Source organism: Hetaerina americana, unplaced genomic scaffold (genome assembly GCF_022747635.1).
Source record: "Hetaerina americana unplaced genomic scaffold, ioHetAmer1.1.p SCAF_3, whole genome shotgun sequence".
NCBI lineage: Eukaryota > Metazoa > Arthropoda > Insecta > Odonata > Calopterygidae > Hetaerina > Hetaerina americana.
This window is the reverse complement of record NW_027286874.1, coordinates 84,339,508-84,366,921: the sequence shown is the minus strand read 5'-3', so window position 1 is coordinate 84,366,921 and position 27,414 is coordinate 84,339,508.

The window sequence follows — 27,414 nt, the reverse complement described above, 5'->3', positions numbered from 1 at the left end:
ATTAGAGATGTATCACTTGCGTGTCACAAATTCAGATCTACCAGAGTAATTGCCAAAATCGCTGAAGGTCAGAGAATGATCCGCTAAATTGCAAGGTAAACGGTTACGCTCTCATTAGATTCAAATGGACATCAGCCGGAACACCGTTAGCTCATTGCATGCTTCCTTGTTTATTTGGAGTGTCGAGAAAGTGCATTAACAATTTTTCTTCTCGTTTCATTCTTATACAGTTGCCTATTTATTAGAAATATTCAAATCACTTATGGAAGTAAATTTTGTTTACCTAAGCTAGCCATTTAAAATAGAGTAATGTTGAATTGAAAGAATAGATCAAGATTTTGTACATAACCGAAATATATTAAGAAACTTTCGATCATGTCGGCCTGTTTGGTCCTAAGTCAGTCGCGACTCCACCGTAAGGCGGAAGAGTTATTGACTTTCACTTTCTTGGAAATGGACGCTTTGTGCTTCGGTCGCGGTTTAGCGGCTTTCGTGGTTTTAGTGGCTTAGGAGCGTTGGAAGAAGTCACTCGTCCTTCAGGAGTAAGGAAGATCTAAATTCCAATTGACGAAGCTAACCTTATACTATCACAAAAATGGCGCTGGGTTAAGTTCTACGCTAAAAGTTATTGACCGTGGCACCGACCCGACGACGAATGCACAAAGGCGCACCTCAACAACATCAAGACTGACCACCAAGTCGTGCCCCGCAATCCTACCCATTATTTTTCCTACCCCTTCCAACTTTTCTTTACGGTTCCATCGATCCTTCCATTCCTCCCACGAAGGGGAGGGATGAGGGGATTTATACGTGAGCGTGGACTCGGAAGCAGCGGCCGGACGCCCATGAACGTCAATAAAAAGTAGTATCGTCGCACGACTGCCCCGTCGCACAAGCCTTCGACCTTCAGTCTTAGGGCTTGAGGGGGTGGTGGGGGTGGGAGTGGGGAAAGGAGGGGATGGGACAGGACGGAGGTGAGAGACGGTCGGTCACTAAGATCACTCTCCAATGGGGGAGGGGACGGAAGTGGGAACGCGATTCGGAGGGGGAAGTAGGAGCTTCTGGTGGGGACAGGGGTTGGACAAGGAGGACGGTTGATGGGTGGGGTATCGAGGGCACACAAGCCGGCGACTATCGGGTCACATGACATAATCTACGACCTCCCCTGTCCGTTCCCCCACACCTAAGCTCACCCCACTCCCCCGCGCAACTCAATCCTCTCTCGCTCACACTAAATACGCCTTCCCGCCGTCGAGTGCTTCTGCTCTCGATGTCACGTTCCGCGAAGACCTCATCAGCGTCGGACTTGGTTCTCAGAATCCGATACTCCATTTCGCATGGAGTTAACTTTTCTAATCACCCATCCCCTTTCGCCCCCATCACCTCCCTCTTTCCCTCTCTCGCTCTCTTTAGCCGGGAAAGTTTTACCCCCCCCCCGCATGACAGCCTCGTGCTCCCACCTTCCTCCACCACTCGCCCTGGAGCGTCTTCAGTTCGCCGAACCCCTCTCTTTCCCTCCAAGTCCTCGCTTCCCCGACTTCACCCCTTCTCTTCCCTTTCCCCCACCCCATTCCCTATTCGCCGTCAGGGGCACCTCGTTCCTTACAACTCCGCTTCCCATTTCACGGGAACTTTTAATCCTCCCACGAGGATGACATTTTCCGCGCTTTGAGTTACGAGGAAATGCCTTCCAATCCCTCATGGAAAAATAATTCCTTTTCCCTCTCTCCATTCCACTCGTGGAAACGCTGTGTATGACGAAACGGGTAGGGTAGCAACTGCCTACCCTAACTCCCGCCCTCTCCCTTTCCACAAAGGTCATCCTTGCGTCCCAACTTCTTTTTTGCAGAAATCGAAATGTTTTCGAGGGGACATAGAAATTTTTCAGTAAGAGCGGAGCAGACGAGGAAATAAAATTTCCCTTGGGCATTAATTAATTTCGTTCCTATCCATCTCTGTTTAAATCTTCCATTTTTTGGAAACCACGGGCGCGATTTTTTCTCGTGCCCTTCGTCAAGGAAAAAAAAGAGTACCCATAGGCTCGTGTTCCATTCCAAAGGAGGATCCTGCCAGAAAAAAAAACTAGAATAGCGATTTCACCGGAACAACGAATGTGAACCGAATCTGCAGTTAGAAAAAGGAAGGAAAGGTTGAAAATCATTTTAAATGTCCACACTGGAACGAGGAACTCCTAAAAGGCTGGGGAAGGGCGGCAAAATTGCGCAGTGATAGGAGCAAGGCAGTGTTTCTCACAAAATACCCTACACGAGATGGATCAATTTCGACCATGACGGAGAATATAAAGCAGCGAGAGGATACGTTTCATTTGGAATTATTTTTTCTGAAATGCTAAGAGCAGGAACAATTATTTTCTTTGGGATTTTGAAAGTATTATAAAGGGAAAATAAAAATCTCATACCTTCCTACGTTAGTGGCTGGGAGGAATTATTGTTCTTTTCAGAAGGAGAGACATTGTGAGCAGCATTTTCTTTTTGGTATTTCATTGGTAGCAGAATATTGTACCAGGGTTTTATTGTAGAGGAAAATATATGTTTCTAGTAAGTCCGAACTTCGATTCCAATCGGAAATTCAGTTGGCTCTCTCTACCTTATGTATACGATTGTAGAATTTATTTTGAAGAGATGCAATTATTCAGGTCCAAAAATATGTAAATAAAAATGTGCCCCCGTCCGGAGGATGAAGTGATGTTTTAAACGAGAAATTTTTGATGGTCATGCAAGCAGTTACTAACCTTGCGCCGACCCGTTCTGATTATTCAAATACTGTGAATCGAATTTCAAGTCATGCATTCGAACATCAATACCCTGCACGCTTAAAATAACCCTCATTTTTTCACCACTCTTGGGTGAGTGTTCCTCATTCCTTCAATTTACAGGTTAATATTGCATACTCCTATGCGTTGTTGAGAGATTATAAACGTAGGTACGATCATCAACTATTTTCTCAGGGAACAGTATTAACGACCGCCAAGTAATCCAGAATGCATAGAATACTATCCGATAATAAGTGTCTGAATTGCATGTGTGCCTGCCCTCAATTAACGTTTTTTCTTTGCCTCTTTGTGTAGGCATAGGAATAGCTGATAACCATGTAAATCTCGTAATATATGTAGGCATGTTGCATGATTGGTGTTCGGTCGCCCCCTTTCCGCGCGGTTTTTGGTGGATCGCGGGTTGCCAGGAGCATGAGGAAATAGAGGGAACATATGTATGCAGAATCCATCCCATGGACTACAACCTTGACGTGCTGGAAGGGCTTGTGCGTTCCGACGACCCCTAGAACTGTGCTGGCGGAAGCTTTCGCGGGGGTGCATGAGGAAATAGAAGGAATATATTTAGAATGACTGGTGACCTCCCACCCCCTGCCACACGTCCCTCCGACGGCTTGTGGGGTTTAATTAAGATGTAATAGATCTGAAGAGTATTCTACGAGGTAGCTCATAGTGGCTCTGGATGTCTCGTGCGCTATTTTTAAGAACTCCATTATAGGCAACTGCATCATTTCACTTGATCTTATAATTTTTTAAATAAGAAGTATACTTACAGGTATTTCGTCCGCGGATGAGTGTCCAGGCATCCGCCCAATTATGCTCATGCCCAGCTGCTTTTTTTGATGCAGTCGGCGTATTTAATGTTGACCGCTCTTGAAAACTGTAATAAACGAAGGGAGAGTATTTAACCACTTTGTTTCCAGAACAATATTATTGGCCAAAGTGAAACGGAATAGAAAATTAAGATCATTAAAAGTTTAACTAATAAAAAGTAGATGCGTTCTTCGTTAAAAAAAATGATACTGTCAAAAATATGTTACCACAATCTTCCCACCTACACCCAGGGGCTTCTATCCTCAATAGATCGTTTGCTTACGTAGCCATTGCTTATTCCTAATACCAAATAACCAAGAAAAAAATAACTAATATTTCTTGAAGTAAAAACTCTAATATGGTGTGCCAGTAGATGCCCGTTATTGAACACCATCTACCTAAAACTATTTAAAAAGGCATGCATTTAAAAAGCGAGATTGCTGCCCGGAGCGGATATAGCTACAGATGATCCCAAATATTTTTCGGCATATAAACGACTCAAAAAAAAAATAAGAGCCCAACAGATACTATTTCAAAATGAAAATGTTGCCAGTCCAACAAGAACATGTCGGACACGCACCTATCAACTGCAAAATACATTGGTATCCCAAAATGAATTAGTCTTCTTCTGCGTGTTCCTCTTAAGATTATTGATAATAATCCTTCTGTGATGGCTGTGAATTTAGGATTTCCTACCCTTGGTTTATTGTTATTTTCCTGTTGCCGTACTACTTTGCAATAATATTCCATTCCTAACGTCGTGAGTAAGACACAACCATTGCAGTAATTCATCCTCCGCCACACTTTTACTTTCTCCGCTTCCACAGGGATTAAGTGAAAGCGCGTTCCAATAATTGCTTTCCTCTTTCCCCCCAATAATTACCGAACGGACGAATCTTGCCAATCGGCCGTGAATCCAAGCATTCATTCATTTCAGTCATCGATAACATCGTTTAGCAGAAAAACTGCTTTGGCGTGATCTAGAGAAAATGTTGAAAATCAACAATGAAGTCGACTGATTATTTGCAAAATATCGATACGATTACCATGGTTGGCTAAACCAACTGGATACATGATATACACCAGAAGATCGCATGATGAGGATGAAACTGAAGATAGATTAGCTAGGGGCAGATTGGAGGTTTGCTCGCTCGTGATCTTTAGTAGATGATTCACTTTGATTCAGTACTATATAAAATATGTGTCACAATTTTAGGAATAAATAATAAAATAACTAATTTTCTTACTGATACCAATAGGACGTGAAAATAGACGCGCATCTTTGAGCACTTTCACCGAAACAGCATCATAAACGAAGTTGTTAAATTAAACTAAATGCCTGTGAAACAAATGTCTTCAGGACAATAACAGTCGGGGATGCACCCGCTATACATATATATAACTGCGTCGTTTTTTTAAGTCAATTGCTTTTCCACACAAAAAAGCAATTACACCGTATAATACGACAATTTTACCATTGTGAAGAAGAATTACTAAAGGTGAGAAGAGAAGAAAAAAGCGCGAGGAGTGCTTTAATTAGATTTTGTTCAGCGGACCCATTGCTATCTTAATTCATATATGATTTGCAAGTCTTCACTCAGCATGCTAACGACACGCAGTTTTGAACCTGTCCTGTTTTCCAATATTTCAACAATTTTTCATTCTAATTTACTTTGTTACACTTTCTAAAATATGATATTAAAGTTCTTTTAAAAACATTTCGGTTAACAGAACGATATAAAAAATTTAAACAATTAAAATTAAACAGTGAAAAAATTGCAATATATTTAATAGTTATTTTGCGCATTTTTCCCTGCCAAACTTTGACTTTACTGATATTATTATAAATACATTTTCTTCAAATACAACCATGTTATAAAAACACACCTCTAATTATTGGAAAAGAAGGATATATTCAGCAAAATAAATTTTATACAGGCTATCCCCAATTTGCTTTCAGTTCATTTTTTGCCGAGTAGAGGATGGAATGAGAGTTATGATACGTCAATGCGGTACTGAGAAAAGAGCCTTTTGAACAGTTTTTCCTTCGGAAACTTAATACCCATCCCTTAGCTATGTAAAAGCATAGGGATTCCATCAAAAGAGTGCCTGTGAAATTTTCGCAAGAATTAGCTTCACACACAGTAGAAGGCATCCACGAAGCAATGTAACACTATATGCCTATCGTCTTATATATATATATATATATATATATATATATATATATATATATATATATATATATATATATATATATCGGTTAAGAATCGGGGCGCTTGGCGACATATAAGACCCACGGATCTCAGGGTAAATTACATATCCTCGATAGCTCAAGTGGTTAAGAGCATCCGCCCGGCAAGTGGAAAGATCCGGTGTTCGAGTCCCGGTTGAGGAAATATTTTTACTCTTGTGATCCGTTCGATTCCGCCTTCCCCACCTCTATTGTGTTCGTCCTTTATACGTGTTCCTATCCCTTTTCCTTATATATGTTTCTGTATATATGAGTATTTATTCGCCGTTTGGCGGGATTTCGTGTTTGAATGTGTATTTGGCCAATGTGGCTCATCTCTTTCTTCTGGCTATGCGTGCCACGAAACGCACTGTTCTTTTCCTGTATGATGTTGTATGAATTCTAACCACTGTCCTTTCCTCTTTGTGTATTGTCTATTTCTCCTTTGGTGGGTGAAACAGCCCCCTGACGCCATCTCTTGGCTAAAGAATCGGGGCGCTTGGCGACATATAAGACCCACGGATCTCAGGGTAAATTACATATCCTCGATAGCTCAAGTGGTTAAGAGCATACGCCCGGCAAGTGGAAAGATCCGGTGTTCGAGTCCCGGTTGAGGAAATATTTTTACTCTTGTGATCCGTTCGATTCCGCCTTCCCCACCTCTATTGTGTTCGTCCTTTATACGTGTTCCTATCCCTTTTCCTTATATATGTTTCTGTATATATGAGTATTTATTCGCCGTTTGGCGGGATTTCGTGTTTGAATGTATATATATATAGATATATAATACATATATATCTATATCTATGTGTGTGTGTATTATATATTTTATATATATATATATATATATATATATATATATATATATATATATATATATATATATATATATGTAGAATCTCGAGTAGTCCTTGAACTTTCTCTTTGTATTACCTACGAGGAATCCTGTCGTCTCCCATAAGGGTTATCTCTTGGAAAATGACGGGGAAGCGGAAAAATAGGCATTGGGAAAGGCAAGGCAAGAGAAAAGATAAAATAATTTTTAAATCTTGAGATGGCGAGGAACTTTGAATGAAGACAAGCAAAACAAACTACACTAATGCCATGAGAACAAGATTATCAGGTTGTTCTGCAGCAACTGTACATCATAAGGATCTACATGGTTAGTTAGGTAGGCAAATAAACCCGTCTCATAACCTTACAATCGGGCATGAGCTCTGTTTACACTCAAGGAGTCAAGTTCTTTGGAACCGTGACAGTAACCAGAGAGAGAGTAACACTTCGTGATCTCAGGAGCGTAGAGAAACCCGAAAAGTAAAAATAAAAAAATGGTGTCATATGAAATCTCTCTTTCAAGCCAAAGGAAATTTACGCATCGCAATGGTAAAGGCGCAATTTCGAGGAGAAAAAGTAAAGCAATATATGCTTGGGAGTTCGCGGAACACCATTGAATTCGTCATACGAGGCATGTAGCGTGAAAAAATGCAGCGTAGATGCGAGTGGTAATCAAAACACCTTTACTGACACGGATCTAGCAGTCATAGGTTCACTGAGTGTAAATTCTCCACTGAGCGAGAAATGACACAACATACTTGGTAAATTCTGTTCAACGATTGGAAATAGTGACATGCACAGGGTTTCCATAATTTATTCCTTATCGTTACTAATGTTGCCGGCTTGCGCTTCCTCCTGCTTCTATTCTAATTCCTCTTAGTGTCATCACGTTGTACCATCTTCCATTTCTTCCTTTCTGAGGCAATTTCTTTGTTTACTCCTCATATCCATAAACTTTCGTACATATTCCATCCAGGTCTTCATTCCATCCATTCCATCTTGGACTTCATCTAATTATCCTACCTTTCACCCTACCACTTGGTACTGCGTTACCAACCTAAATTCCATCGTGTTTCAACTCTAGGTCATACCAACTGAGTCTATTTTCTAAGATTTTCTCAGTTCTGGAACAGTTTAAGGCTTCACTTTTTATTCTACCTAGTGTACTATATTCACTGATCGATCATAAATTATGCATATCAATGTAATGCAGTAGCTGTTCGAAGTTATTTTAGTTGCCCAGCATTCGGTACCAGAACGAAGTACCAGCCTAATTATAGTTTTGCGAACACTACCCTTAAGATTCAGCGGTACCTCTCATCGCACGTGACCTCTGCAGATAACCAGTCGCCACGAGTAGCGGAATGCAAAAACCCTTCCTTTAATGGCCTCTTCATATCTCTACCATTATCTTTCCCTGGATACAGCTATTTGAGCTTAGCGACTCTAATTACTACAGTCGATCCATCACTCGTACCTTATAAATCACATGAAATACACCGTCTAGTTTTCACTTACTCTAAACTCGTATCTGCTCAGCTCATTTGTTCAAAGGATTGCCTTCCTTTGAGCATCTTCTTTGTTCTCCGCTATGTCATCCGCTAATAACAATGAGCGTCATCCTGCACCCCTGAAGAGAAAGCGTCCATTATCAGATAGAATAGACATGGATGTTGATCCTGGATGTACGCACGTCCTCACTTCAAAACAATCAGTCTCCCCTGCGGCGGATCTTTATTTTATTTTTACTCCTCAACTGGTCATTATTGATAAGAGATATTCGGTTTAATTCTCGTATCAGTCATCTTCTCCCAATATCTACTGTTTGTGAGAATAATTAAATTCCTCGGTAATTTAGACACTTTTGTTCGCCTCTCAAAACAAAATTTTAAAAATACAAATATGCTCTCTTTGCATTCCCTTGGAATTTCATTCAAGAACAAACTGAAAAGTTAAGCAAGCCACTCAATAGCACTCATATCGCCACATAACTACTCCGCAATTTGGGCCCCACGCTTTCCCATTCTTCAACCTTTTCAGAGTTTCTTTTGCTTCTATATTCTTGATATCATTGCTTAAGATTGGGATATTTCTGAATCGTACTGCTACCTTATAGTTTGCGAGAAGATTACCATGAGACGCCTTTCATTCTACCGATAAGTTCGCATCATTCACTGCAGCCAACAGATTTCCGATTGAAATTGAATCGGTGGTTGCCCATAATCATGGCCATTCTAGAATTCACATATGAATACATGTTCGCTCAGGGGCATATTTCCCCCCTGAGCCCAGAACGGGAATTCAAAAGGAAAAACCTTTTCAATGGAATGCTCAGTTTCGCATTCACTGCGAGTGCTCCGAGTCTTCCGAGTCCAACGTGAGCTTGAATACATAGTATGATAACAAATGAAAGCCACCAATTTACCCAAAGGTTGGTTCTGAGGCGTGAGGGTAGAGCTCACGCTGAATTTGGGCATATTTCACGCGAAATGAACATTTTCCTGGGTGGGAGGAAGCAGTTCCTTTACCTGTGCCATCGGTGATTTCCCACAAATATATATATATATATATATATATATATATATATATATATATATATATATATATATATATATATATATATCCCTCCCCGGACTACAACCTTGACGTGGTGGAAGGGCTTGTGCGTTCCGATGACCCCTAGAGCTGTACTGGCGGGAGTAATAAAAATTGCTCCTGGTAGGGTCACCCATGCCAGATAGGTCGAAGGTTAGGAGCCAGACGAAAGGTAGTCCACGCAGCGTCTGTTCCTCAGTGAGGCGGCTGCAATGGCGTCTGACCCCAGTGGGGCGGCCAGTAAGTGATGGTGTCACGTTAAAAACACTATTGAGGAAGGCAACGGGAAACCACCTCAATTATCATTCCCAAGAACAATGTGATGGACAATAGAGATATTTTGAGTCCTGGCAACCACGGGGCTCGGCCCAATCGGCCGTGTGTCGTGCCCGGCAGCGGGGGAGGCAAGGCTTCCGCGGTCGTCATCCCACGAAACCCTTGCAAGGGAAAACCAGCAGCAGCAGGACAGAAGACGCAGGAGAAGAAGACCAAATTAGTTAGAATAGGAACGTGGAATGTTAGGACAATGATGAGGACGGGGAAATTGGAGAATGTTAAGCGAGAGATGGAAAGGGGAAATATAGATATTTTAGGTCTATGCGAGGTGAGATGGAAAGATAGCGGGGATTACTGGAGTGATAAGTATAGAATAATATACAGCGGTGGGGACGAGAGCCAACGAGGGGTCGCCATAGTATTAAATGAAGAGGTAGGAAGAAGCGTAGTCAACATAGAGCAGGTAACGGATAGAATACTACTAGTGGAGATAAAAGCAGAACCGACGAACTTAGTTATTATCCAGGTATACATGCCACCGAGCAACCATAAGGAAGAAGAGGTCGATAGGATATACGATCAGTTAGAGGACATGATTGCATGTGTTCCTGCAGGGAAACATTTGATAGTGATGGGGGATTGGAATGCGACAGTAGGCGAAGGAAGAGATGGTGATTAGGTGGGGGACTACGGTTTAGGCACGAGGAATGACCGCGGGGAGAAAGCAGTTGAGTTCTGCAGGAGACAGGGGTTAGTTATCACCAACACTTGGTTCAGACACCACAAAAGACGCAGGTATACATGGAAAATGCCAGGTGACTCGGGAAGATATCAGCTAGATTATATCCTGGTTAGACACAGGTTTAGGAACAGTGTGATAAATTCCCACAGCTTCCCGGGAGCGGATGCGGACTCAGACCACAATTTAGTTGTTATGAAATGTAGCGTACGTTTTAAAAAGATAAGGCAGGGGCGGCGAGTTAGAAAATGGAATGTAGAAGCATTAAATGGGTTGAAAAGAAAGGAATACAAACAGGCGGTAGAGAAAATCATGGAGGACGGTAAAGAGCTAAGTACTATTGAAGAAAAATGGGAATGTATCAAAAAAGGGTTGTCTAAAGCGGCAAAAGACACTATTGGAACCGTTAACGCTAAAAGGACTCGTAAACCATGGATCACGGATGAGATGATTACAAAAATGGATGAGCGGCGAAAATGGAAGAATATAAATACAGAATTAGGCAAAATGAAGTACAAAGAATTGAACAATAAATTGAGGCGGGCAACAAATAAAGCAAAGGAAGCATGGTGGAAGACGCAGTGCGAGAATATGGAAAGTCTGCAGAGGAAGGGGGAAATCGGCGCGCTTTACAGCATAGTTAAATCTTTATCGGGAAGTAAGAAAGGGAGATCAACGATAGCAGTTAGAGATAAGGCCCGTAAGGTAATAGTTGACGCAGGAAAGATCCAAGAGAGATGGAAGGAATATGTAGAAGAACTGTATAGTAAAGAGCTTAGACCAACAAAGTTAGACATTGAAAAGGAACATGACGTAGAGGAAGATAGCTTAGGTCCAGGCATACTAGACAATGAGATAGAAAGGGCATTAAGGGAGATGAAACTAAATAAGGCCGTGGGGGTAGATGACATTCCCGTGGAACTTTTGAAATGCTTGGGAAAATGTGGGAGGAAGAGGCTATATGGGCTGATCCGTAGTATTTATGAGGAGGGAATCTGGCCGGAAGACTTTGTGAGATCAGTTTTAGTTCCTATTCCGAAAAAGGTAAAGGCCACGTCATGTGAGGACTATAGGACAATTAGTTTGATTTCCCACGCAGCTAAGGTTGTTCTCAGGATCATAAACAAAAGGATAGAGAGTAGGGCAAATGATTACTTAGGGGATGATCAGTTTGGGTTTAGGAAGGGGAGAGGTACGCGTGATGCCATTGCAGTAATGAGATTATTAATCGAGAGGAATATAGAACACAACCAGGAGGTATTTGCCTGTTTCGTAGATTTCGAAAAAGCGTTTGATAGAGTAAATTGGGAAAAACTAATGAGTATATTGCAGAAAATAGGAATAGATTGGAGGGAAAGGAGGCTAATCCGCAACCTGTACATGTCTCAGACTGCTCAGGTGAGGGTGGGAAACGGGGAGTCAGGATGGGCAGTGTTAGGAAGGGGTGTAAGGCAGGGTTGCCCATTATCACCGTTGCTGTTCAACCTGTACGCAGAAGAAATGATCAAAGAGGCATGGGAAGAACTCGAGGTAGGAATGAAAGTGGGCGGGGAATTCGTAAAATCAGTTAGGTTTGCTGATGACCAAGCTTTAGTTTGTCAGTCAGCCAAGGGGCTGCAAGCATTGCTTAGTGAATTGGAAATTCAGTGCGACAGGTATGGGATGAGAATCAATATTAATAAAACAAAGGTTATGCGATTTTCTAGAAAGAAAAAGGCCAAGCTTAACATTAAAATAGGAGGGCAAAAGCTAGAGCAGGTAGAACAGTTTACGTATCTCGGTAGTGTTTTGGACCAACACGGTCAAAGTAGTAGGGACGTAAGGAGAAGAATTGCGCTAGGCAAAGAGGCTTTCACAAGGAGGAGGGAGTTGATGACAGGGACTTTGAGTAAGGATGTTAAGAAAAGACTCGTAAAAACTTTGATATGGAGCGTAGCTATGTACGGAGCGGAAACGTGGTCATTGAAGCAGGAGGATAGACGTAGATTGGAGGCTTTTGAAATGTGGGTGTGGAGAAGAATGGAGAAGGTGAAATGGACAGAGAAGAAAACAAATGAGGAAGTACTTGGTATGGTGGGCGAAGAGAGGGGTTTGTTGGGAGCAATCCTATGGAGGCAGGAAAAGTGGATGAAGGGGGTGTTGACCGGCAGTGGGATGTTGAAGACTGTGATAGAGGGTAGAATGTTGGGCAAAAGAGGAAAGGGAAGGAACAGGATAGGGTTGTTGGACGGGATGAAGGGAGGAAGGAAGTACTCAGAGATGAAGAGGGACCTGATATAGAGTAGGATGATTGATTTTGTGTTTTGTTAGGAGTAATAAAATATTTGTTTGGTAGTTGTGTCAGTCCGAAAACCTACCTTAACCGGTAGATTACTTTAAAAAAAAAGTATATATATATATATATATATATATATATATATAATATATTTAGTCCAATATATATATATATTTTTTTTGACTGGAAATCGCATTAGCATCACTTGAGATTTGAACCTGCAAACCTCCGATTAGAATCCGGGTGCTTTATCAATTAGGTTACCTGACTCGCTGACAAATATAAGGCAACAATTTAAATTACAGTCCATTAATTAGCTACTGAACACTTCAATTATTACTGGCTTAAGGGAAGTAAATGTGACTGTTACATGTGCAGTCATTTTCTCCATCATGTATTTCATCCTTCTGTTAATTACTCGCGACCAAAGCTTTTCTAGGCAAGCACGACATTGGTTTGAAAAATGAAGCATGACTGCTCAGCTCTTGAAGAATATTCCAAACATAATCACTAGAGCATTGCGCCAATTAAGTAAGCCTTCAATCGTTACTTTTGATACCTAGAAATTCTTCCCGGTATTCCTCAGCGTCAAGGAAACGAATCCTGCGACTAACTCAAAGTTAATAGAGTTTAAGTAGGTTGAAAATAAAAAGAAGGGTGAACTAAGTTGAGGATATGCATGCTCACTGAATAAAATACAAGCTACGGTGCAATGGCATCTACGATGCACAATTGATATTGCGGAGCATTCCGTCAAAGGGCTTCTGGCTCGAGAGACGCAGAAGTTTTCATTGCTGACGAAGACTTAAAGTGGCTTCTGTGTCTTGTCTCCAATAAATATTAAATGCTAAATACTACTAATTTTACAAATTAGATTGCTTAAAGTTAATTTTGGTTTTTTCCTTAATTGTGAAATGTTTAATTCAACGCCTACTCTAAATAAGAGAATGGATAGGGTTTTTGGGTTCCATAGTGAAGTCCATTTATTTTTCAAAGTTTAATATAAATGCGAGATTGTGGTTTGATGGGCCTCCGGCACTGTTTTTTGTTGAAAGTAATCTCATCAGTATAAAAAGGAAAAAAGCTCAAGATATTATTTATTTTATTGGCTTGGCACAGGTATTACCTGAATGGATAGCGAGCTCAATTTCCGAGAGCGCGAACAACTTCTTTTTTTGAGAGTGATATCATGCTCCATGAATTTTGTATTTTTTTTAAATTAGGAAATCTACCGGTTAAGGCAGATGTTCGACAGTCACAACTACCAAATTAATATCTTCCTAACAAAACACAATCCAGCGCCCTACTCTACAACAAGTCCCTCTTCATCTCTGAGTATTTCCTTCCTCACTTCATCCCTTTCAACATCCCTATCCTATTTCAGCCCTTTCCTCGATTGCCTAACATTCTCCCCTCTATTACAGTCTTCAACATTCCACTGCCAATCAATATGCTTTTCTTCCATTTTTCCAACATACTTATGATTTATCCCAAAAGTCACCTCTCCTCCCCCACCACATCTTATTTGTTTTCTTTCGGTCCATATCACCTTCTCCATTCTTCTCCACCCCCACATTTCAAAATCCTCCTATCTACTTCTATCATCCCACTTCAGTGACCACGTTTCCGCGCCGTACATAACTACGCTCCACATCAAAGTTTTTACGAGTCTTTTCTTAATATCCTTACTCAACGTCCCTGCCATCAACTCCCTCCTCCTTGTGAAATCCTCTTTACCTAGTGCAATTCTTCTCAATCAGCCCATGTAGACTCTACTTCCCACATTTTCTTAACATTTAAGTAATTCCGCAGGAGTATTGTCTACCACCTCGACCTTATTTGATTTCATCTCCCTTAATACCCTTTCTATCTCATCGTCGAGTGTGCCTGGACCTAAGCCCTATTCATCTAAGACATTTTCTCTTTCCATGTCTAACTTTGTTAGTCTAAGTTCTTTACCAGACAGTTCTTCTATATATTTTACCATACAGTTCTTCTGTGTCAGCTGTTATCTTACCCGACTTATCTCCAACTATTAGCATAGATCTACCCTTTTTACTTCCCGATAAAGATTTAATCTAATTAGTGCCCTCTGTAGAGGGCACTAATTTCACCCTTTCTCTGCAAACTTTCCATATCCGCGTACTGCGTCTTCCACCATGCTTCTTTTGCTTTATTTGTTGCCCGCCTCAATTTATTGTTTGACTCTTTGTATTTCATTTTGCCTATCTCTGTATTTACATTCTTCCATTTTCCCCTCTCATCCATCTTTGTAATCATCTCATCCGTGATCCATGATTTCCTTGCCCTTTCCCCGTTAACGGTTCCTATAGTGCCTTTTGCGGCTTTAGACAACCCTTTCTTGATACATTCCCATTTTTCTTCGATAGTACTTAGCTCTTTACCATCCTCCATGATTTCCTCTACCGCCTGTTTGTATTCCTTCCTTTTCAAACCATTTAATGCTTCTACATTCCATTTTCTAACTCGCCGCCCCTGCCTTATCTTTTTGAAACGTACGCTACATTTCATAACAACTAAATTGTGGTCGGAGTTCGCATCCGCTCTCGGGAAGCTGTGCGAATTTATCACACTGTTCCCAAATCTGTGTCTAACCAGAATATAATCTAGCTGACACCATTCTGAATCACCTGGCATTTTCCATGCATACCTGCGCCTTTTGTGGTGCCTAAACCAAGCGTCTTTATATAATACTATGACCCCTTGTTGGCTCTCGTCCCCGCCGCTGTATATTATTCTATAACTATCACCCCAATAATCCCCGCTATCGTTCCATATCACCTCGCATAAACCTATAATATCTGTATTTCCGCTTTTCATCTCTCGCCCTATATTCTCTCATTTTTCTGTCCTCAACATTGTCCTCACATTCAAAGTTCCTATTCTAACTAATTTGGTCTTTTTCTCCTGCGTCCTATGTCCTGCTGCCGTCGGTTTTCCCTTGCAAGGGTTTCGTGGGATGACGACCGCGGAAGCCTTGCCTCTCCCGCTGCCGGGCACGATACGTACACGGCCGATTGGGCCGAGCCCCGTAGTTGCCAGGACTCATATTCTCTGTAGTGTCCATCAATTTAATCTTGGGAATGATAATTGAAGTGGTTTACTCAATGCCCGCCCCACTGGGTCAGGCACCTTTGCAGCCCTCTCACTGAGGAACAGACGCTGCGTGAACTACCTTTCGTCTGATTCCTAACCTTCGACCTATCTGGCATGGGTGACCTTAACAGGAGCAATTATCATTGCTCTCGCCAGCACAGCCAGGGGTCCTCGGAAGGCACAAGCCCTTCCACCACGTCAAAGTTGTCGTCCATGGGAGGGGGATTTTGTAAATTCCCACTAAAACCAATAGATATGTTCCGACCAAAGTTAAAGCGATTGTTCTTAATGGAAAAGGAGATGGCTAACAAAGCCAAAGACATAAACGTAGTGCTAACCCCGCTTTGTCTACTGCATAACCATACTCCAGGAGTTGTACAATCGTGACCTTCCACTTATTTATCAAAAAGAAATTCTGATTGTGCATTTTTATGTGCAAGAATCTTCTGTCTGTATTTAATTTAAGGAATGTGAGTCCCAAATTTTTTTAATAAACATCTTGGAACGCTTTTATAAGTCTGTTCGCAGAAAGTATCATGCTCTTACGACAAGTGCATTCTCAGCCATGTATATTTCAGCACCCCATCTTAAATAGAAATTAGTTACGTACCGTAAATTTTGGAGTTAAGAGAGACTGCTATCATTTCAATACTGATTGTTTCCAAAATAAAGGTTCGTTTCCCGAAATAAAGCACTGCCATAAACCTGAGAAATTCAAGAAAAAATGCTTTTCATCGGTTTTTCCAAGTTTTCCAAAATTAACGGGCCTTAATAATCCATGAGTAGACATTCCTTTACACGGGATGGATGTATACCTGTATATTTTACGCCAAGATGGAGGAAGGTTAGTCGTGAAAGAATTCATACCTACCGCACTGCGACAACGGGGCGATCGACCAGGAATAGAAAATGGGATCCTGAAAAATAACAATCATTAGCCCCAAACTTAAGGAGCTCATCTTACCCCAAATACACGCGGTGACCGACGCGCCCTCCCACGCGGAGAAGGTCGCACTTTCATCTCCAGCCTTCGAAACGAGAGGACTCCAGTGTGATCCCCTATCCCCCTCATAACCAAGCCCCATTGTACTAATCCAGCCCCACACCAGAAACCTTGGCCTTAATAATCCATGAGTAGACATTCCTTTACACGGGATGGATGTATACCTGTATATTTTACGCCAAGATGGAGGAAGGTTAGTCGTGAAAGAATTCATACCTACCGCACTGCGACAACGGGGCGATCGACCAGGAATAGAAAATGGGATCCTGAAAAATAACAATCATTAGCCCCAAACTTAAGGAGCTCATCTTACCCCAAATACACGCGGTGACCGACGCGCCCTCCCACGCGGAGAAGGTCGCACTTTCATCTCCAGCCTTCGAAACGAGAGGACTCCAGTGTGATCCGCTATCCCCCTCATAACCAAGCCCCATTGTACTAATCCAGCCCCACACCAGAAACCTTGGCCTTAATAATCCATGAGTAGACATTCCTTTACACGGGATGGATGTATACCTGTATATTTTACGCCAAGATGGAGGAAGGTTAGTCGTGAAAGAATTCATACCTACCGCACTGCGACAACGGGGCGATCGACCAGGAATAGAAAATGGGATCCTGAAAAATAACAATCATTAGCCCCAAACTTAAGGAGCTCATCTTACCCCAAATACACGCGGTGACCGACGCGCCCTCCCACGCGGAGAAGGTCGCACTTTCATCTCCAGCCTTCGAAACGAGAGGACTCCAGTGTGATCCGCTATCCCCCTCATAACCAAGCCCCATTGTACTAATCCAGCCCCACACCAGAAACCTTGGCCTTAATAATCCATGAGTAGACATTCCTTTACACGGGATGGATGTATACCTGTATATTTTACGCCAAGATGGAGGAAGGTTAGTCGTGAAAGAATTCATACCTACCGCACTGCGACAACGGGGCGATCGACCAGGAATAGAAAATGGGATCCTGAAAAATAACAATCATTAGCCCCAAACTTAAGGAGCTCATCTTACCCCAAATACACGCGGTGACCGACGCGCCCTCCCACGCGGAGAAGGTCGCACTTTCATCTCCAGCCTTCGAAACGAGAGGACTCCAGTGTGATCCCCTATCCCCCTCATAACCAAGCCCCATTGTACTAATCCAGCCCCACACCAGAAACCTTGGCGGCCTCTGAGGCCGTATGCCTACCGTAGTCCCTTTCCCCTCAGAACCCCCATCCAATCGCTCACCCTCATTGGTCAAATTCCCTCCTTCCGACCACACCCAGCCACCTTCCGAACTCCGTTTCCCCTTCCTTCCCTCCCTCTCATCCGCACGCCATCGCTTCGGTAGAAGCCAACCGATGTTCGGCTGGTCCTTCCGGGAAAGAGAAAATTGAAAAGAGATTGGAATAGAATTAGAGTTTTGATGAAAAGGAGAAAAATATGCAGTCGAACAATCACGCCACCTTTCTGTTACCCTATTGTGCTGTACCATTGGTAAATTTTCGGTGATTAATTGTATGCCAATACAACCATTTCGAGAAAAGTATTGTAAATTAATTTGATATTACTTTTCAGTAATTTGGCGGCCCTGGTGGCGGAGAGGCAATATCCTCGCGAGCTAATCCAAAAGTCTCGGGTTCGACTGACCCCTAGGCGATTTTTCCTTTGCCTTAGGAGTTTATGATTGTCTTGGTTGTTATTTTCATGCTGAAGATCCAATATAGAAGGCTAAAAAGTATAGTTTTCTTAAAAATCTCAATCTAAAAATAGTTTCACCTCATGAAGATATTTTGGCGGTTGTCTACCTCTATGTATACTACTAATGTGGAATTCTCACTAATGTGAATAATAATGTGTATGCAGTTTGCATTAGCGAACCAAGACAAAAAGTTTCTTCCTTCTCTTCCTTGAGAAAGGTGGCTTATACCACCGAAAATTTGAAAACAAGAGTGTTTCTTTTTTATATTTTCTTGTCTTTGCTCGCTAGAGCTAACTACACACACACACACACACACACACACACACACACACACACACACACACACACACACACACACACACACACATATATATATATATATATATATATATATATATATATATATATATATATATATATATATATAGCTCGATTTCCGGGCAAGCCTCTGGGCGCCCTCACCTAAGCTGTGTGATTTTTCGGGTACCAGATCTTGCTGGGAAACCATAACCGGCACAGGAAAAGGAACTGGCCCCCCTACCCTGATGTATGAATTTCACACGCCGTTAGGTTTAGTACTGGGTGAACTCTACCATCTCCTACCAAACCGACCTTATGGTTGATTACTGTGTGTATATATCTATATCTTCGAAACAGAACGCTCTTCGGCGACGACACATATATGTATATAAAAACATTAATGACTACGTCAAAATTATTATGTGACTGTCCTGTCTTTATTTTTCTGTGTATAAATGTTTTTATGAATAATTATTTATTTCTACCATCCATTCACTTTCGTATTTTGGACGGCATGAAAGGAAGTAGAAAGTGTGCGGGCATAAAAAACTGCTTACCATGATTCAGGGTGATAGGGTGCTTAATTGTTCTAGGCGAAGCTTAGGGGCGGGGTTTGACAATGCATAATCCCCGGATGCATTAAAAACCCACCGTAACGCTAGACTAAAGCGTAATAAAAAACAAGTAAAATAAATTGAAAATTCTCTGATGCGTGAATTCGTCGTCGCAGTCAGGATAATCTCTTAGATTATTATAATTATTACGACTACCACTTATTTAAAAATTAGACGCTATTTTTATTTTAAAATGGATGCACTTATTTTTTGTTCAAGGGAGATGATAGAAATATTTACCCCTACCATAAGAAAAGTCGTAATTTAAAAAAGCGGATATCGAATAGATTTTAGATGCATAATTCTATTAATCATTTTTTACATCTCCATCCACTCATAATTTTACTAAATTTGGGAAATATGCAAGTATGATCGGGTTTTTGGTTGAGGGTGTGTCATTTCTTTTTGACCATCGTGTCACGCTATTTAGGTATTTTCAATTCTCGCTTCATTTAGCCCACTTACTCAAGCAACATACTCGTAATGCTATTTTCCGTATTGTGATTCCTTTAATTTCAAAATTAATCAAATTATCTAAATAAAACCTTGCCAATCTCCCTCATTATTTGCAAACCAATGAGGTCATTTACATTCATAAGTTAACTAATGGCATTACTCAAACTTAAAAATATCTATTTTCCTTACAAGACCTTAGAAAGTTTCATACTTTCTTCATATACGATATAATGTCAATAATTGCGAAGATCAATAAGACACATAATTTTAGTTTCATTCAACCTAGTCGGTGGATGGGCACAAAATATTAGTTTTATTTTATCAAACTTTCTTGTAGCCATAAGCTTATTGAGCTAAAGTAAATCCACCGGAAAGGTGCTTTCTTACTCAGAGTCATGTCACCTCCATGGGTTCAGCCCAACACTCGATTCAACGCGTGTAGTTCACTGAATTAATTAGTCTTTAACTAGAGATTGATAATAATTTAGATAAAGGTTAGGCTACAAAGAAAAAGGAGTTTCGTCGTTGTCCTACAAATCAAGAAAATAATGAATATGAAACCAATTGAGAGAGTGAATGTAGGCAGATATCTATTCTATCTTAATTAGAAATAAAGAATAAACATTCTGCACCTACCAAATATAGACACCCAACCTTTGGTATGCGAAGCATTCAATTACAAATGTGATGAATATTAAAAGCAAAAAATGGAAAGTGATGATTAAAGAGAAACATGGTACATGTCTGCACCAAATCAAATCTTGCTGGCGATCTAACACCTCCCGCCCCACGCCCTTACGGTGACTTTCGGGGTATTATGTGGATGTAGATGACATATCTCTCTTTGCTGATTTTTTGTTTCTTAATGACTGTTATTTTTTCATCTTTCGGAGCTAATTCAATTTACAGTTTCATCTGCTGCAAATCCTGTGATTGCCCAAGAAACGTAGGATCCATGCTGCATTTAGATACTTCCTTGTTCACATCCGTTAATCAAGGCAATGATCTTTTACACCTATTCAAATTGATTTAATAGTCGAATTGACAAACAAAAAGCTACTCACACCTTGTATTTGATTATTTAGGTTTAGGGTGAGTATATTAACTACTGAGAATTTGGTAGTTACAAGAGCGCAAAAGCCTCACCTCATTTTTTACATATTTCATTATCTCAAGATGTCTTCTTCATTTAGAAAAAATCAATGGCCACCCCATTTGAGGTATTAGGTCCCCATTCCTTACATCATCATCATCGCTTCATTCAAATATTGACTTCAACGATCCTAATACCTTTTGATAGATTATGAACCTGTTACACCTACATTCAATAGTACTAATTTTGCGGTTAATGGACTACATCAAATATGCGCCTAAATCAGAATAGTATAGCTTTTTTACTCAGGTTCCATAATTACTGTATGAGAAAAATAGACGAAAATATTGAAATGGAAACTGTATGTAAACGAAAATTTTTAACTTTGACTGATTATTGTCAATTAAGTGTTCAACGTTTACTTACGCTCAAATTACAAGAATATAAATTAAACGGGGAAAGATGAAATATTCGGATGAAAAAGTAAAGGAGAGATGTTCGTTTGCGTTCACTTCCTCACCTTGAAGACGCGTCGAGTGTTTGGGACCATTCTCAAGATTAATTTTGGAATTAAGAGATATTAAAAAAGGGTTTAGAAATTATATTACTGTGTACCTCTGCTGATCGATCTTCTCGAACCAGGAGGATCGCCACAAGACCACAACAGGCGCATCAAGCAAACAACCTTAAGCATCAAGTTGGGTGGGGACTGGTCATGGAGCAAGCATGGAGTCAAGCAGGGAAAGAAATAGGAGAGTCATTTATTACGGCTCTTAGAGCTCGCAGCCGGAGCATGTAATGGTTGGCAATCGAAGGGATGGGGAAAGTGTGATTAATGCCTTACCAAATCCCCTCTTGACAAGATTGATGACCGCTTTCCTCGGGTCATTTCTCGGCCATGGAAGGAAAGCGATTGGATGAGAAATAAAGGCGTGGATCCCCTTGGAGGAGAGGATAAGGTGGGATAAGCGGGAAGAAAGATGCTATCGAGATTGGGATGTAAAAATTGCGGAGCGGAAGGATTTGACGGCCATGAATGATATGTGAAAATGCTATATGTTTTCCAAGTCCATAGACAATCACAAGTGCATCCAATTTTAAGGCAGTTAGACCAACTTTACTTGATGAATCTCATATCTTTGAACTTGTATTTAATATACCAAAATTATGTTGAAGTAAGTCATCACAAGGAAGATAAACACAATTGCCCAAATCCACTTTATTAGTACCCGAAATAATTTGGACGGGATTGAACAGTTTTTTTTCTGTGAAACAGTCAGCGAGGCCATTGAGGCAAATTCAAATTAGTGAGACATCAAATGAAATGTTAATGTCATCGAAAGGACACGGCCATTACTTCTAATCATGCACTTGGGGTCTCTTTAAATTTTTCATTGGGCTGTAAACGTCTACATACAAAACTGCACATTGAGTTGAATAGCGGCCAAAGTACGAACCTCACTAATTATCACGGGGAATATTTGTGATCATAGTTAAGTAAAAATCAACAGCCAGGTTCAATTGTGTGAAGAAAATAAATAATAGCATTTTATGGTCACTAACGAATAAATCCAGACCCGTCCAAACTGCCGGTAACAATGATTTTTAAATAAAAATATTTCTACAAAATAAGTCTAAAACGCGCGATGACTATGGGTGGAGGGGCGCGAAAAAATGAGGACTGATTATTCAGTCGTCGGTTCGTTTCCGATTTTTTGCTTCGCCATCGCATCCATCGATAAAGCGGTCTGAATTCTGCACAAAATCGATTCTTCATTTTTTCTCAACATGATCCCCATAGCTTGTCCTAATTGCTCACATCAAGCATAAACATAAGACATACAGTTGTATTGTCACGATATGTAAATGATAACCCAGGGAGTATTGTGCTAAATTACTGACAGGAGGGCCCGGGTTCGATTCAGGGTGATAATTCTGGACACCCTCAGCTTCACCCAAGCCGTTTGGTTTTTCGGGAACCTTCTTAGGAAACCCTTGGGAAAAAAGAAAGTGGTCCCCTTACCCTGATGTGTGAATTTCACACGTTGTTGGACATACAGGTAGTACTGATTGAGCTGTCCTATCAGACCGACCTCCGGGTTGGTAACTGTCGTGGTGACGATTATGAATAGCGTTTTTTTTGTCTCGATTGACGCGTTGGATTTTTCTCGCAACGTGAAACAAACTGAGGAAGATAGGATGCTCACGTAGATTGAAAAAGACTATTTGGAGCGCGCCGGAAGCACACTATTTAGCCTTAAACGAGCATGCGTATGCGAGATTTAAGAGTTCATCGCCCCGCGCCGCGACGGTACAAGAGGGTGAGCGAAGAGGGGGGGGGGCGTGTCAGAGGCACGACCGACGGTGGTACAGCGACAAACACTCATCATGACGTGCATTCTTCAAATTTACATAGGCCAAAGAATGCGCGGAGATGCCCTTCATCCTGTCACCCCCCTCCCCACAGGTCACAACGCATCTCCCCTCTATCACACAACACTCACCCCACTCCCACGGGAAGCACTCTTATCCTGTCCATCATCGCCGCACCCCTCCGCACCAATTCATATATCCTTCATGGCATCAGGGTCCTTCATAATTCATCTCCTCTCCTGGGTCTCCCTCACTTCCCGTCGCTCCCAAGCCCATTGGTCGACCACGGGGGCGAACCGCAACCATTGACTACGGACTCGAGTACCCAAAAACAAAGAAGCCTCTCTGGACCTCGCCTCTCGCCTTTACTCTCTCTATCCTGACCCACCGTCGTGCTATATCCAACACTCTTCATCTTCCGTAAAATAATCGTTCAAAGTCGAAGTTTTAAATCATTAAATCATCCTTTTTTTTAAATATGACATTTATGATAGATTTCCACCTTTTACCGCGTATTCTTCGATCACCAACACGATTTAGTTCTTCGAAAAGAAATCTCATTGACGAACGAACAAGCAGACCCTAGAGGGGAATTAATGAGGGACCCACGAGTGAGATGCATGGCCCCGGGCATCGAATCCGCAACCGTCTTTCTCTGCCATCCGTCTTTCAACTTCTATGCCTTTTCTGAACTCTTACTGCGTCTTACTTTTCCTTCCGTGACGCATTATTGCCCCTTGGAAATTTATATTTTTACATGGTATATCAATTAACCAATTTCCCTCGCCAGCAGCAAGCGCACATTATCGGCGGACGATATAATTATTCACACAGAAATGTCGACTCCTGCAGAATGCTGGCTACTCTTTAGCGATTTAAATTAGATGAATCTAGGATTTAAAAAATCACGGTATTGAATTTTTAGATTCAAATAAAAGAGAAAAAAGATGTAAAACATAACATTAATTGGACATAACCAAGCAACCAAAAACACATCAAATACTTGGTTGTGGCACATGAAATCTTTCATGGGGCACACTCATCGGAAGAATGTACGGGTCAGCTTTAAAGAAGCTCAGTTTTATCACACGGGACCCAGGAAAATGTCATGAAAAGGTAAGAGAGAGGTGTTACTCCCCTTTAGTTAGGGACATTCGGAATACGTTGCAAGTACTTTGAATCCTAGCAAGAAAACGTAAATTAAGAAATAAAAAAGATTGAGAGAAATCCCGCTATTTTTAAAAACTGCTACGGGAAGAGAGTATGCGTGAACGAGCATGATGGAGGAAGGCCCCCTTTCATGAACACGGGAGCCCCTTGATTCACGAACAGGGCAAAAAAACCATTAAGTTTTAGAAAAGTACAAGTGAGTCGAGTTTTCTAGTGACGCCAAGGTAATTGTTATGGCACCACCTTATGTTGGTAGATTTGACCACCGGGACACCGTCACCGACGGATTCACGAACTCGTTTATCGCCATGCTTAATTATAACGAAGTCGAACCAAAGTACTCAAATATGTTTATCTAAAAAGAACAAATGAATGATTCAGTCATACACCCCCATTTCTGCGTTTTACATACACGCATTTATGAATATGTGCGTGTGTTTTTGTACATGACCAAATGCATATTCATATATTTTATATGGACTCATATTTGCGCATGAGACCCAACACCTCCCACTACACGCCCTCTCGGCGTCCGGCGAACTGTAGAGCAGATGTAAATGTAGATTTTCCAAATAAGCAGTAGAAATAAAGTTGCTTCTCCTTTTATTTTTCCCACCGATTACGCTATCTCTTTAAGTTATAAATGCATGGCCATTTTGGGCGCTTCGGCTATGGAAAATATTAGTAATATTTCTATTTTTAATATCCTGCGATCAAAAATTTCAGATTTAATCGTGCAGTTCATTTTCATTAATCCTTTGGATGGCAACAAATCAGTTGTACCCTCATGCCACCAGGTTTATAACCGTACACTGAGAATCAGATCTTAAATTATCGGGCTAGCTGACGAGGGCGTTACTGCTAGCTAGATGGGCGTGAAGGATGGAATTTAAGCATTGGTTCTCACATCGGAGAATATGCATATGTGGCCTGAGTGTAACTCGAGTCTATACGTACCTTGAGGGCTTTGTTCATCAAATTTATATATTTAACTCATTGTAGAGATGGCTAAAGAAAGGTATAACTCCATCAATCCCACGATATAAATATCTTAATAGGGATAAGATCCATTGGCATCCGAAATCCAGAGATACACAATTGGATGCCATTTCATGCCATGATTACCTATTCCCTCCCAACTGCTTCCCTACAATCCTCCTCTAATCCCTTTCTTCATCCCATTCCCCGAAAAATCAGTTTATTCCACCGCGCAAATTCCCTCTGGCCTTCCCCTTTTCGCAGATCTTCCTACTTAATTTCCTGCATATCAACCGCCTCCTCCTCGAGTTTATTTTCTAGATTATATCCGGGATGGGAATAGGTCGAATTTCCCTCTTGACCTTAATTAACTTACGAGCTATGTATTAATGGAAAAAAAATTTTAACAGTTCTTCTGCACTTGCCAACTCTTCCGAATCAAATAGGGATACGAGAGAGGGCCTTTGTAGTTAAGTTATTATATACTCTATTCACTTCCTTATTATCTTTTGCGTTGGCCAAGATGATGTGGATCATAAGATCCACGGGTTAGCGGACCCCCAGATCCAACTTCAGAACTAACTTTCTAACTTCTGCCGTATTTCCAAGAATATTATGATAAATCATCTTTGCTGCCAAATATCAGTTTCATTTAAGGCCAAAATTTCAATTAAGTCGTCTTGGATAAATAAATATACAAGTACCTCAGGAATGTTTTAAGGATGCTCATTAGCCCGAGGCAATGCCTCTTTCCTGTCAAAACCGCCAAATTCCTCCCTATACTGTGGCTTCGTATTTTCTAGGATACCTCTTTACGGTGCTTTCGTAAACTTCAATGAAAAAAATAAAGTTATTATTTATTTTACTAATTAAACAAGCTTCAAAAACACCGTTCACTTGGGATACCGGTTTGACGGGAGTTTTCAAGGAATCATTCAGCTTATACTATTCCTATTTTACGAACCCCTTTGATGTCTTCCCCTCTTAAACATCTCATATAATTTTAGTTTTTCGGCCCGGTGACAAAGAGGTGGAAATCCTAAATTTTTTGGATGCTTTTCACTGTTACTGAGGGATGAAGACCTTCTGTAGTGACATGATAGAATAATAGCGCCAAGAAAACGGAGACACTACAAAAATCTCTCTAGCTGGTATTATTAAAGTTACATGAATTGCTCGCATAGAAATTCCTCATATCTCCTTCACAACTTTCCAACCTTTCGTTTCAAAGGAAAACGCAAAATTACTTCATTCTGCTCACGTCTTACGAGCCTACTTTCTTGAGAGTAGAATATTGAGGTAAGATAAATGTCTCAATGTCTGTTTATCAAGTGCATTGCTGGGCTGTGCTTATACGTCAAATCGCCTTAAGGAATTAAGTTCACTTTGTCTTCCCTTTCTTTAGTTTCTGAATCTTCCGTCTGGTGTTCCGTATCACCTTTTTCCCCGCCCAAGTCATCCTCTTCCCATACCCATCCCCTCCCATCCCTCCTCTGAATTTACCCTCTGAACTCTCCTCCTATAATTCCTCGCCCCCTTTCTCGTAACCAATCCCCCTCCGCCTGTGCCTCTCCCCCTACCGCCGCCTTAACGTTATCCCATCAATCAATCCTCCCAACCTCGCTCCTGCCACCCCCCAATTCTTCTCATTGAGGACCCTTTCATAGACTTCCTGGAAAAACGATTCTTCCCCTCCTTAAATTCATCTCTCCTGCCTGGGGGCTAGAGGAACGAACACAATGACCCAACAATCGACGCATTAATGACATGGAGCTGTGTCCTGCGGCGCACCATACACATGTTCTACTCGGGAGACTCGCGCGCAGACACGCAGCGTGTACAAACTCGCATATGCATTCCTTGTGTCGGAGAATTAGGGACGTAAAGGTTTGTCTCGATGCGAGCGCTCTCGAAATAGAATGGGATAATTTCCTCGTTGTCTGCGGCGAAAAGAAACATGTACGAAGGATATTTTTCAGAACGTATCCCCAGGGGAGGGTGGACGTTTTATGCCCTCCTCGGCCATTACTTTCTTCCCTCTCCCTCTGGGGACTCCGCCCCTGAACT